The sequence below is a fragment of the Gorilla gorilla genome, chromosome 2 (genome assembly GCF_029281585.2).
Source record: "Gorilla gorilla gorilla isolate KB3781 chromosome 2, NHGRI_mGorGor1-v2.1_pri, whole genome shotgun sequence".
Lineage (NCBI taxonomy): Eukaryota > Metazoa > Chordata > Mammalia > Primates > Hominidae > Gorilla > Gorilla gorilla.
Window position 1 is genome coordinate 174,810,757 of NC_086017.1, and position 13,472 is coordinate 174,824,228.

A 13,472-nucleotide genomic window follows, 5' to 3' on the forward strand; every position below is an offset into this window, starting at 1 on the left:
AAAAGGGCTGTTATCTATCTATTGTCTGTTGTGGTACATAGCAATTTCAATAGTAATTAGTACAACTTTATGGATACTTAATATATTTTTAAGATAAGTCATCTCTCATTCTGTGAAATAAAAGTGTATATTTTTTCTAATAATATTTTCTAAAGAAAAGTGTATTTTTTTCTAATTTCTAACTTCATTAGAAATTCAAAACAAAAATGTATTATTCAAAGTTTGTGTATGTGTACTTGTACATTTGAGAAAGTGGAATTCAAAACTGTAGGTCCAATGTCAACAGGTGCCTTCAAGGTAATTCAGTTCTGAAATACATAATTTCAACTCTATTTGCTTATTTTCTACCTTTTTGCCTACTCAAAGTGACTTAAATTTACTGAAATAAAATGAGTAATCTTGTATCCTCTGAGAACAAAAACAAACACTTTTTTCTCAAAATATTGTTCTTTCTTTTTTCAAAGTTGTATTCTGTAACTTACATTAAGAAACATCACTAATTGTTAGATCATTTCTAAAAAGCAGTGCTATGATATTTGTTCTGCAGCAGAAATGAAGATTCTCAAGTAAGAATATGCTCGCTATCCAATAAATGATTCTTAAATTTTCTGCTTTATTTTTAATAATTATATATATTTGACATATAAATATATTATCTTACATTTTATTTAAATTTAGTCTTACTAAATACTGAGTTCTATTCAGACAAAAGCATATTTTAAAGTAATTCACATTCAAGAATCTAAATATTGCTTTAAAATTTTTTTATCAATAGCAATTTATTTCATTTGTCATAAAACTCCTATATGAGGGACTAACCAATAACCCTTAAAACTTCTCTAACCAAAATACAGCCCACGTATCATTTTTTCATATGGCTTTTTTTCCAGATGCATTGAGTGCACGTGTGCCACTTCCACAGTGGAAAGTAGCCTCTCATTGACTGCTTGTTCAGGTAGCTAAGCTTATATCAGCACTTTTCTTTGCAGTGGGGAACCTCTAGCATCAACAAATGCTCATTGATCCAGTAGAATTGGTAATCAACTGATAAGTTATTAAGCCACATATCATACACATAAACATAAACATGGTATGCCAATGTAGGGACTGATAGATGTGTAAAGCATGTTGACTGGTGATTATGATTCATAGCTAATGGCAAAGAGACACTAAATGTCCCACTTTAAAGGATAAATTTCAATAATTTGGGCCACATACTTCACTCATGAAATTTTGGGAGGTTAAAAAAAAAAGAGCAGTGTTACCACCAAATAGCATCCTAGATTTCTGAATACACAGTTTATCAAAGTCGATTAAGCAAGGGATGGAGCAAAGGAGGGAGAAGGCTGAGGGAGAGAGTGACTGAGAGAGAAAGAGAAGACTGTAAAAGGAGGCTCTGAGAGACCTAGTGACCCAGAGTGTGTATAGAATGAGACTACATGACTACATGTTTGTTAATTTGAGAAGTCTGTAGGCCCAACCTTGTGGTCTAGTGGACAGGGAAGAACCTAATAAGTAATTTCTTAGAAGAATGTACCTTGGGTCCCCTGGAGGGTGAAGGCAAATATTAATGCAGGGAATGACGTCCATTTGGAGGTAGGCTCCAAGAGGTAGTTTGTAGCAAAATGATATGTAGAAACCATGATGTAATTGCCTGGGAAGAAGATGATGATGGCTAACTCCAGTTGCCTGTGACCTTCAAAACTCAAGTGAAGGGCTTTAACTTTTGCTGTGAATGCACTTAAACAAGTGTGGTAGTATTTAAAGAGAAAGGAAACCCTGGAAAGGTTTGGCTCAAGGAGTGGCTTTGATTTGATCATTTTAGTACATGCTATGTATTTGTATGCTGAAATGAGCTTTAAACCCATATCAACCATAATCATCCAGACAAAATACTTTTCTGAAGCATTTTCTCATGCTTGAGAATTTTCAATGCTATAGCCTTCCTGTGAGTAAGGTAAAGTTTCATATCTCTGATGACCAAATTGAAAATCGTAGAGTTTGAAGAATTTCTCAGAGCTATACATATGGTAAAAACTGCCTGAAATTTCAACATAGAATTTTTGATTACATCCAGTTTTGTCAGTTAAAAAACTGCTTCTATCCTATTCCTCTACATAAGTTTACACCTAATATCTTTATTCATTTTTACCATTCACAGTTTGTAAAATGAGTCATACATTTCAAAATTCTTTAAAAAAGATTTTAATAATTTTTTTACTTTAATTTTTATTGAGATATAATTCACATGCTTAAAATTCACTATTTTAAGGTGTGAAATCTAGATGTTTTATGTATACTTACAGAATTGTGCATCTATCACCACCATTTAATTTCAGGATATTCTGCACCCGTAAGAGAAACTGTGTACTCATAAGCAGTCACTCCTTATTCCCTCTACCTCTAGCCTGTGAACACCACTAATCTACTTTCTTGCTCCCAGCATTTGCTTTTTCTGGACATTTCATATAAATGAAATGATAAAATAGGTGACCTTTTATGTGTGGCTTTTTAAAAGTACTTCTTTCACAGCTTCATCCATGTATCATCTATCAATACTTCATTCCTTTGAATGGTTGAATAATGTTACATCATGGGGATATATCACATTGCATTTATCCATTCATCAATTGACAGGCAGATAGATTTTTCCACTTTCCAGCCATTATAAAAAATGCTGCTAAGTAATTCATATACAAGCACTTTCAATTCTCTTGGGTAAGTATCTAAAAGTAGAATTGCTGAGACATGTAGTAAGTCTATGTTTAACTATTTGAGAAACTGCAAAACCGTTTCCTAAAGTGGCTGGTACCATTTTAAATCCTCTCCAGCAAAATGTGAGTGTTCCCATTTCTCCATATTTTCACCAACTCTTGATATTTTCTGTCATTTTTATTCTTGCCATACTAAGGGGTGTGAAGTGGTATCTCATTATGGTTTTGATTTCTATTTCCTTAAAGACTAATGATATTGAATATATTTTCATGTGCTTATTTCCCACATGTACATCTTCAATGGAGAAATGCCTATTCAAATAATTTGACCATTTATTAATTGGGTTATGTTTTTTTATTGTTAACTTGTAATAGTTCTTTTCTTCCATTCTGAGGGTTGTCTTTTTACTTTCTTGATGGTCTCTATTGAAACACAAGTTTCTAATTTTGGTGAAATCTAGTTTATCTATGTTTTTCTTTTGTCAGTTGTTTTAGTTTTTATATATAAGAAATGATTTAATCCAAAGAAGTCATAAAAGTCCCAACAGACTTTATGCCTATATTTTCTTCCAAGGGTTTTATAATTTTCAATTTCACATTTAGATCTTTGATCCATTTTTTTCACAAAAAATTCTTTTACCTCTTAAAATTTTGTTTCTATAATTCTACATTTAAATTTATTGTTAAAGTTGATACATGTAATAGAACATTTCAAACAAAATAAATTTAGCAAAATAATATGTTCTCTTCTGAAAACATAGGTAATTCTTTAGTATTATGTGTTTATTTGAGAAATCACAAATGCTATTTACATTGGTGTGTGGGTGTATACACACACATTTGTATAGAGTATTAGTTTGTCAAATAATACACTATCATTATATTACTATTCTAGTGAAAGAATATAACTGTAAGGTCAAAATGTTCTTTTTTTAAATCTCAAAGCATTATTAAAAATCATGTTAACTTTTGCTTTGCTTTTTTATTGGACCATTACTTCTTGAATGTATTTGCATTTATCTTAAAATATTTAATTCTTTCTTTTTTGTGAGAAATATATCTTTTTCCTATAATCTCAAGATTATCTCTCATTTTATAAGGCTCTTTGGAGTAATTTTTTAGGTTCCCACTTACCACCATTATACATGGAATCCATCTATAAATCTTCCTGACTTTACTTTCACAGTATATTTGAAACCTATCCATTTCTGATATGAATCAACTCCTTGACTTTTAATTCCTCTCTAGCCTGGATCATCTCATGTTTCCCAAATGGTCTCACATACATGTGTCTGCTATCTGTGCTCACAGACTAGTCACAATACAACATTCAGAGTGTTTCTTTTTAAAAGGAGACAAGATATGTCACTCAGTTTGGACTCTACTTTTGGCCTTCTGTCTTGTTCATAATAAAAGTGAAAGACTTTACATTGGTCTAAGTGACTTACATTAGCTGCGGCCCTGCTACTTCTCTGATGTCTTTTCCTCTCCTTCTGCCATGTTTTCACTCTAGCTACAAGTATCTCAGTTTTCCCCTTAAATACAGATGCCAGCTCCCACATTGGGACCTTTATAGTTGTTTGTCCTTCTGCCTGGACTATTCAACAAATTCACTCCTCCATTACTCTTGCTTTGTTTGACTCACAAACTAAACTATGAATAATGTGTTCTTTGACCATTTTATTTATAATAACAACTCCCAGATTGTTTTACTCTGATTTACAGCTTCACTTACCTCTTTATCACCATTGAACAGATTTTATATTTACCTACATGTATATTGCTATCCATTTCTCCCCTTGTTAGAAGATAAATTCTATGGGTGCAGATACTATTCTTTTTCACTGCTTTATCTCCAAGCTCTAGAAAAACACATAATAGAAGTGTGATAGATAGTGATTGCATGAATGAAATATCCATTCTCACAATCACACAATTGATGAAATTGAATTCCTTTTTTTTTACATAAATGCATCCCTCTTGAAGTTTTATTTATTTATTTATTTTATGTGTTTATTTTGAGACAGAGTTTCACTCTTGTTGCCCATGCTGAAGTTGAATTTTTTTTAAACAATATTACTATCTGAGCTACTTTTACTCAAACCCTGCTATGTAACTTTTATGCACAAAATTGTTTTTATGGCATTTCTGAGAAGGAACCTTGGTTTCCATATCCCATACGTTTCTGTGTTTCATCTTTATTTTGTTTCCTTGTATTTCTTATTGTGGTTTACTAAACTTTGGAAGAAAAAAGTGGTGTATTCAAATTTTCACTATTCAATTTAAATCAAATAGTACTTATTGAGACTAATTTTGCTTCTCAGTCATGTTAGGGAATGCCGTTAATAATATCATTGATATTAACACCAGCATCACCACTGTTAAATACAAGTGTTTGTAAGAGTTACAGTTTTTGAGACATGGCAAGAGTCAATAAATTGTTATCTATTTTCTAAAAATTTAAATAAACTAGTGCCACTATTTTTTAAAAAAACATTGCTTATTTGTTTGACTATTTCTGTAATTACCTTAAATAAATCATGTATATTTTAAAGTACACTTAAAATTTCTTCCATGCAATCTTAAAATGAATTTACCATTCAATTGATAAAATGGCCAAGATTGATGACTTGGCTTGACAGATTATATCTAGAAATCATTACATGCCCTTTTATAGCTCTGTAGCTTTGTGCAAGGCATTTATATTGTAAAACTGCCTTTTCTAATATCTAAACTAAAGATAATAATGTCTACTTCCAGCACTATTGATGAGTTCAATTAGATAACGTATTTAAAATCTCTACCACAGAGTCTAGGAGTTTATGGGACATTGATAATTGACAGTTTTTTCTTATTATGTGATATGGTTTGGCTCTGTGTCCCTACTCAAATCTCATGTTTAGTTGTGATCCTGAGTGTTTGAGGTAGGGCCTGGTGGGAGGTGATTGAATCGTGGGGGCAGATGTCCCCCTTGCTGTTCTCATGATAGTGAGTGAGTTCTCATGAGATCCGATTGTTTAAATGTGTGTAGCACTTCCCCCTTTGCTCTCTGTCTTCTGCCACCATGTGAAAACTTGTCTTGCTTCTTCTTCATCTTCTGCCATGATTGTAAGTTTCCTGCGGCCTCCCCAGCCATAACTCCTGTACAGCTTGTGGAACTGAGTCAATTAAGCCTCTTTTTCTTCATAAATTACCAAGTCTCAGTCAGGTAGGTCTTTTTTCTTTTTCTTTTCTTTTCTTTCTTTCTTTTTTTTTTTTTTTTTTTTTTTTTTTTGAGGCAGAGTCTCCCTCTGTCACCCAGGCTAGAGTGCAATGGTGCAATCTCGGCTCACTGCAACCTCCGCCTCCTGGGTTCAAGCCATTCTCCTGCCTTAGCCTCCCTAGCAGCTGGGATTATAGGCATGTGCCACCATGCCCAGCTAATTTTTGTATTTTTAGTAGAGATGGGGTTTCGCCATGTTGGCCAGACTCGCCTTGAACTCCTGACCTCAGGTGATCTGCTCACCTCAGCCTCTGAAAGCGCTGGGATTATAGGTATGACCCACTGCGCCTGGCTCAGGTAGTTCTTTATAGCAGTGTGAGAATGGACTAAAATATTACCTTTTCACAAATCTCCAACAAGTGTCATGTTTTCAATTGCGTTACTATTGCTTCTGTGAGTTTTAAAATTCAAACCTTATATATTCTTATGAAATTATTTTGTTTCCAATGTTATATTTTTGAACTATCTGTATAATTGTATGATAGTATGAATTTTTTAATGACTAGAAAACTTTTTCTGAATATTTATATAAGCATATTAATTTATCTTACGGTCTAAATAGGTTATAGAGAAAAACAACACTCTCTTTGCTTATAGAAATATGACAAAATCTTATGAAGTTTGATGGAAGCATTTGATTTAAGAAAATTACTTTTCCACATTAAGAAAGGTGTTTATACAACAACATGACTATTAACTACCAGGCATGATAATTTCTCCATTCTACCAGCTGCTCACATTTAACATTTGCATAATAGTATGAATAGTTTCTATAGTTATTGGTCTATTTTTATTCCTATTCTATGCAGACACACTTTTATCAAAATAATCACTTCTTTCATAAGCTTTCTGTTGGGTCTAATTTTCTTTTGTAGTTATATGGTCATGAGGACATAATGTTTTTCCTACAAGGTAAGTCCGTTGAGTATTCTAAAAGCATATCAAGTTTCATTTTATTGATACACACAGTGAAGACTATTTGATTTCAAATCTAATAAATATTCAGCACAGTACAAAACAGTTTGTGTTTTATGGTTTTTATAAGGTGTTCATATTTCTAATACTTTGTTGAACATGTTGTCTCCTTTGAAATAGGAACCAAATTACGTTTTCCCTGAATAATTATTCATTTATATTGTTGTATTTTTCCTTTTGCAACACATCTATAATTTTTAATAGAAAGCAACATCTTATATTTCCTTCCTCATATGACTTAGTTAAAATATACTGTGAATATGCTTGTACGTCAATAATTATATGTAAACACACATATACCCACATGCATCCTTACACATGCATGGGACTTTACACCCAATATTTATATCTGTTTGAGCTATAAAAGAAGAGAAATAGAAAACATATTATTTCTGACTCCTATTATTTATTACCCTGGATTTTCAGAACAAATCTGCCAATCACAATTAATACGGTCACTGTTTTTTTAATTTTTTTATCACTGACTTACCGTGAATATAAAAAGCTAAAAAAGAGATAAAATTGAAAGCCTTGAAAATTGATAAGATGCAAAAAATTTATATTGATGAATTTTTATAATATTGAGATCATGGATTTCTGGGACCTATGTGATAAATTCTAGTATCTAGACCAAATAAGAAGGCTCACATTGCTTCCCCCAGTGAAGAAAGGAAACCCAGAAAAGATATGCCTCCATCTTAAGGGGTGAAAAATAAAGTATCAACAAGCAAGCAACTTGCTAATGTAGATTTTGAAACTGGGTTTATGGGGATAATTCTCCACTGAAAATCCATGCTCATGAGTGGGACTTCACAGACATTTCATCTGATATTCAAAGCATTTCAGGATCTATAGGTGGCAGACTGGGAGAATTCAAGCAGGTAATTTTAATTTAACAGGATCCAGATTATCTTCTGTTTTTATTTGTCTGACAGGTAAAAGTAAATACTTTTTGGTATGATAAAATTTGACTTCAGCTGTAAACATTGCCATGAATTAATAATAATTTAGTGAAATATCACAAATGCACAAAGAAAGAAGCATCCTGAGGCTTAACTAGATGAAACAAATGTGAGCAGAATCAAGAACCAAACACATTTCCAATACTGAAATTATGAGACACAGAAAGGTTTTATTTAGTTAATTACATGAAAGATAAGTTAAATATATGAGAAAGGAAGAGGAATCTATAAAAATTAAGAAGTTTTGAAAATTTAGAAATTTTAAAACTTAAAAAATTAATGACTAAATTAAAAAAATACTAAGTTAGTTAAACCACATATTAGATCAAGTTGAAGCGGTATCTGGTTGGTCAGTTATATAATAGATTTGAAGCAATAAACTAGAATGCAATTCAGGAAAACAAAAAAAGGAATATGAAAGATTAAGGTGCATATCAAGGAGAATAAAAATATGTAACTTTTATTTGATGAAGTTTCCAAAAGGATACCTGGAGAATTATAAAAGAGAAAATTATCAAAACAGTAATGACTGACAGAATCTGTCAGAATTACTGAAAAATTCTCAGTTCTATAAACACAAAAGTAACCAAGATAAATGAATCCTAGACTAATCATATAATAATAAAAATGAAAAAAAAAACAAAGAGAACCTCTTATAAATAAAAACAAAAGGAAAGAGAGACTATTTTCAAAACAATTCAATTAGATTGATGATTGATTTATCAGCAACAAAGGGAACTAGAAGAACCTAGTATGTTTTCCCTACTTTAGCTTCCTACATTTTGATGTTTCGTGAGAATATTTTTATGAATAGCGCAAAACAGTTCAATTAAAGACAGTGTTTTTATTCGTGCAAAATTTCTGCTCATAGCAATTATAAACTCTAAACAAAATATACAAAACAACTATTTGCAAACAATAAAATATTTATTTGGTTTTTATTTAATTTTATTTTACAATCCATAATACCACATAATATGGCAGAGATAGTAATATTTGATGCTGTGTTCATCAACAAAAATAACAGTATTATTTTTCATTCGTTAAAAAGTGATTTTTTTTTTTTTTAGGCATCACACATTCTTAATAACTGCGAAGGTGAAGAGAAGCCATTGTTTACTAAATTGCAAAGTACCTCTTGTTGTGAAAGTAGCTCTATTCCAGATAGTATAGTGTAGGATTTTAAAGACAAGAATTTAGGTATTCTTAGGTAATACTGCCCATTTACCTTCTACAGGGATTATACAATGCTTTGTTTTTATCAGTCCAAAGCCAACAATTTCACCACCAAGGCAAAGAAGGTGTTATAACATGAGAAGACATTAGAAAAACTAACAAGGAAGATGTTAGAGAACAACAACAGAAACAACACTTTGCAGTGATGTCCTCTCATAACAGATTTACCAGAATGTCTCTATCAATGCACCTCCATAGAATTGCTTTCTAAACTCTCAATGAGTGTTTCTAACTGCCTTCCAGAAGCAAAGGCAAATCATCCTTGGATAAGTCTCAAATTATCTCTATAATTTTTAAATAATATATCCAGCATTTAATTAAAAATTGATTAGAATAAGAAGAAACAAGATGAAATTTCCAAAATTGCAACAGAGGAAGAAGGTCAATATTCTTATAAGAATTTCAAATATTTATTTTCTCAAGAAATTGAAGACAACATGAAGGATTTTGAAAGAAGGAAGTATTGTTTTTACAAAAAAAATCAAATGGAAATGCTAGAACTGAAAAATGCAATAACTAAAAGTAAGAACTAAAAATAATAGGGGTTTAACAATAGTGTAGACACAGAAGAGGAGAAGATTAGTAAATAAAAATAAGTCATTAGAAAATATTGTAACTAAAAGAGAAAGAGGAGAAAAGAAACTGAGTAAAAGAGCAGGAGTTATATATGGGATACCATGAAATTTCTAACATACTGTGGAAGATACAGAAGAAAGGAAGATAGAAAAAGATGCAGAAGAAATATAGATAAAAAGATAGATACGTTTTCCAAAATCAGTTAAAACTTCAAGCCATATATTAAATAAACAAAATCCAAGCAGAATAAATACAAAGGAAGTAATATTTTAAAGTAAAGAATCATCAAGAGATCCAGGAATGGAAAAGGCAAGAACCAGAGAATGAAAATAAAAAACCTAGTGAAAGTGTCATTCAAAACTGAAGGCATAATACAGACATTTTAGTACCAAAATAATCTGACTAAGTTTGTCACGTAAACACCTACACCAAAGAAAACACAAAGGAAAGACTTCAGGCAGAAAGATTATGTGCCAAAATAGAAATAAAAAGATGCAAAAAGGAATGAAAATCTAAATAAATCAATAAATATGTAGGTAAATATAAATTAAAGTTAACAATATAAAATAATAATAATGTCATGGATTTTAAAACATATAGAATTAAAATACATGACAAAAAATAACACTAAAGTCACTAAGCTTGCATATTGAATTAGTTTTCTAGGATCCTAACACTGAAAAGAATATAAGATAAATGTGTATTTATACTCTTTTAAATAATCAGAGGAAAATGCTGTAATCTGTAGTTAAATTACTAAGTCAAATAATATATAGCTAAAAAGTTGCTGTAGAAGAGTAATGAAACAGGAAAATATAGTAAATTGAATGAAAAGAATGGAAGACAGTGAAACAAAAAGAAATAAAGAATGGATGAGACAACTAGAAAATGAATTTCAAGTTAGTAATTTAAACCACACATTTCAGTAATGTCATTAGGTTAAAATAATATAAAACTCCAGTTGTAAAGCAAACTTTGTCTGACTTATAAATACAACAAAATGTCTCTCTCTGCTGGTTGAAACACAGCTTAAATATATTTTAAAAATTGACAGTAAAGAAATGAAAAGGATATGTCGCTCCTATGTTTATCAAGCGTAAGCTAGTGGAGCTATAGTTGATATCATGTAGTCATTATTAGAGATAGAGAGGTATATTTTAGAGTGATGAAGGGGCTAATTCATAGGAAGATATAAAAACTCTTACTGGGCCGGGCGCAGTGAGTGGCTCATGCCTGTAATCCCAGTACTTTGGGAGGCCGAGGCGGGAGGATCACAAGGTCAGGAAACTGAGACCATCCTGGCAAACACGGTGAAACCCTGTCTATACTAAAATACAAAAAATTAGTTGGGCGTGATGGTGCGCGCCTGTAATCTCAGCTACTCAGAAGGCTGAAGCAGAGGAATCACTTGAACCCGGGAGGCAGGGATTGCAGTGAGATCATGCCACTGCACTCCAGCCTGACAACAGAGCTAGATTCAAAAAACAAACAAACAAAAAAATCCTCTTACTTAGTATCAATTGAAAATCAAATAGCAAAACATAAAGCTACCCTCCACCCCCCAAAAATAAAACCATACTTATTGTCAGAGATTTAAATACACTTCATCTAGTAACTTACTGAAAAATGGGACAAAACAACAGTATGGTTACAGAAGATTTAAACAGCATATTTAATTATAGCTAGAATTTACTGAAAATGAGTCACTGGAAAAATATCCAAAGGTTTAGAAATTAAGCAATATAACTCTAAATAACTTATAGGCCAAAAAATAACTCATAATTGAAGTAAGTATTTAATCTGACAAATATTTTGTAATACAGCAAAATTTGTTGATACACACATAATCAGAGTTATATGGAGAGCCTTAAATGTATATATTAGAAGATGGAAATTATTCATTTAAGTACTGTTTTTAGAAGTTTTGAAAAAAAGTAAAGGCAAAGAAAATAGTAGACAATAAAAAAGTATGCTAAGAGCAGAAATGAATGAAATAGGAGAAATAAAATAAATAGAAATAAGAAATTCAATTTTGGTTCTTTGAAAACACTAGTAAATTTGGTAAATACCTGACAAAACTAGTTGAGACAAATAAGTTAGAGACAATAGAGAATACTCACTTTTTTAATGTGAGTATTTAGATCCTACTAAAAATAACAGAGATAAAGAAGATATGAACAACATTTTTACCAATAAATTTGAAAATGCAGATCAAATAAATTTGCAGATAATCCTAGATGGACAAAAGATTTTTTAAATATTCAGCAATCATTTAAAATATAAGGTCTAGATTGAGGGTCAGCAAATTCTTACTTAAAGGGCAAGATAGGAAATATTTCAGGTCTGTAAGCCATACAGTTTCAGTCATAACTCTCCAGCCCTGCTGTTGAAGCATGTAACTGCCCAGACAATATGCAAATAATCGCTATTATGTCTCAATACAATTTATGAAAATAGACTATAGTTTGCTAATACTGCTCTAGCAGGTCCTCACAGTGAACATAAGAGAAAAATTAACTGCAGCTTCCAGAACGGAGTGAGAAAATGCATTTGCACTATGCGAGAACACCTTTCTCGTAACAATCCTGCTGTCAGAAAAAAACAAAACTAAACTAAATGAACAAACAAACAAAAAAGATTTTACCGGAGCCTAACCTGCTGGGGTTTTATCAGTGCCTAAACATTTAGAGGAAGGAAATACCCAACTTCATCCCCTTATAGTCATCCTATCCCACCTAAGGGGTAAAGTAAATACTGAGAAGCACAGATAAAGTTCACAATCCAGAGACACAGCTTACCAAAGGGTGACATAGTTATAAGACTATAAAACATGTCCTTATAGTCTTATGTGCCCCACCCCATTTACCCCATGTGCTTCACCCCCTTACCATTATAATACTAAAAGCCTACTTACCCTAGTTTCATCTACCCAGTACATCATGGCAACCAACCTTTCAACAAAAAGTTACAGAATATATTAAAAATACAAAAAATACCAGCTTAAAGAGAACAAATACACACCAGAACCAGAGTCAGAAATGACAGGAATGTGGAATTATACAAGAAATTTAAAATAAATATGCAAGGGCTTTATTAGAAAAAGTAGAAGGCACGAAAGAATATATGCACAATGTAAGCAGGGAGATGGACAGCCTAAGAAAAAAATGATAATAATAGAAAACCTTGTAACAAAACTAAAGAATACCTTGCATGAACTCATTAGTAGACTGGACTCCACAGAGGAAAGTATTTCTGAGTTTGAGGATATGACATTGCCTACTTCCAAAACTAAAAAGAGAAAAAATGGCAAAAACAAAACAATACAGAAACAAAAATCAGAATAGAATTTACAAAAAATATGAAACAACTACAAAAAAAATTAATATATGCCTAATTAAATACCAGAAGGAGGAGAGAGGAATAAAGCAATATTTAAAGCAACAGTGTCAGCAAATTTCCCCGAATTTATCAAGCACCAAACCATAGATTCAGAAAACTCAGAGACCAGACGCGGTGTCACATGCCTGTAATCCCAGCACTTTCGGGGGCTGAGGAGGGCTGATCACTTGAGGTCAGGAGTTAGAGACCAGCCTGGCCAACATGGTGAAACCCTCTCTCTGCTAAAAACACAAAAATTAGCCAGGCATGGTGGTGCATGCCTGTAATTCCAGCTACTCAGGAGGCTTAGGTGGAGGATCACTGGAACCCGGGCTGCAGAGGTTGCAGTGAGCCGAGATCATGCCACTG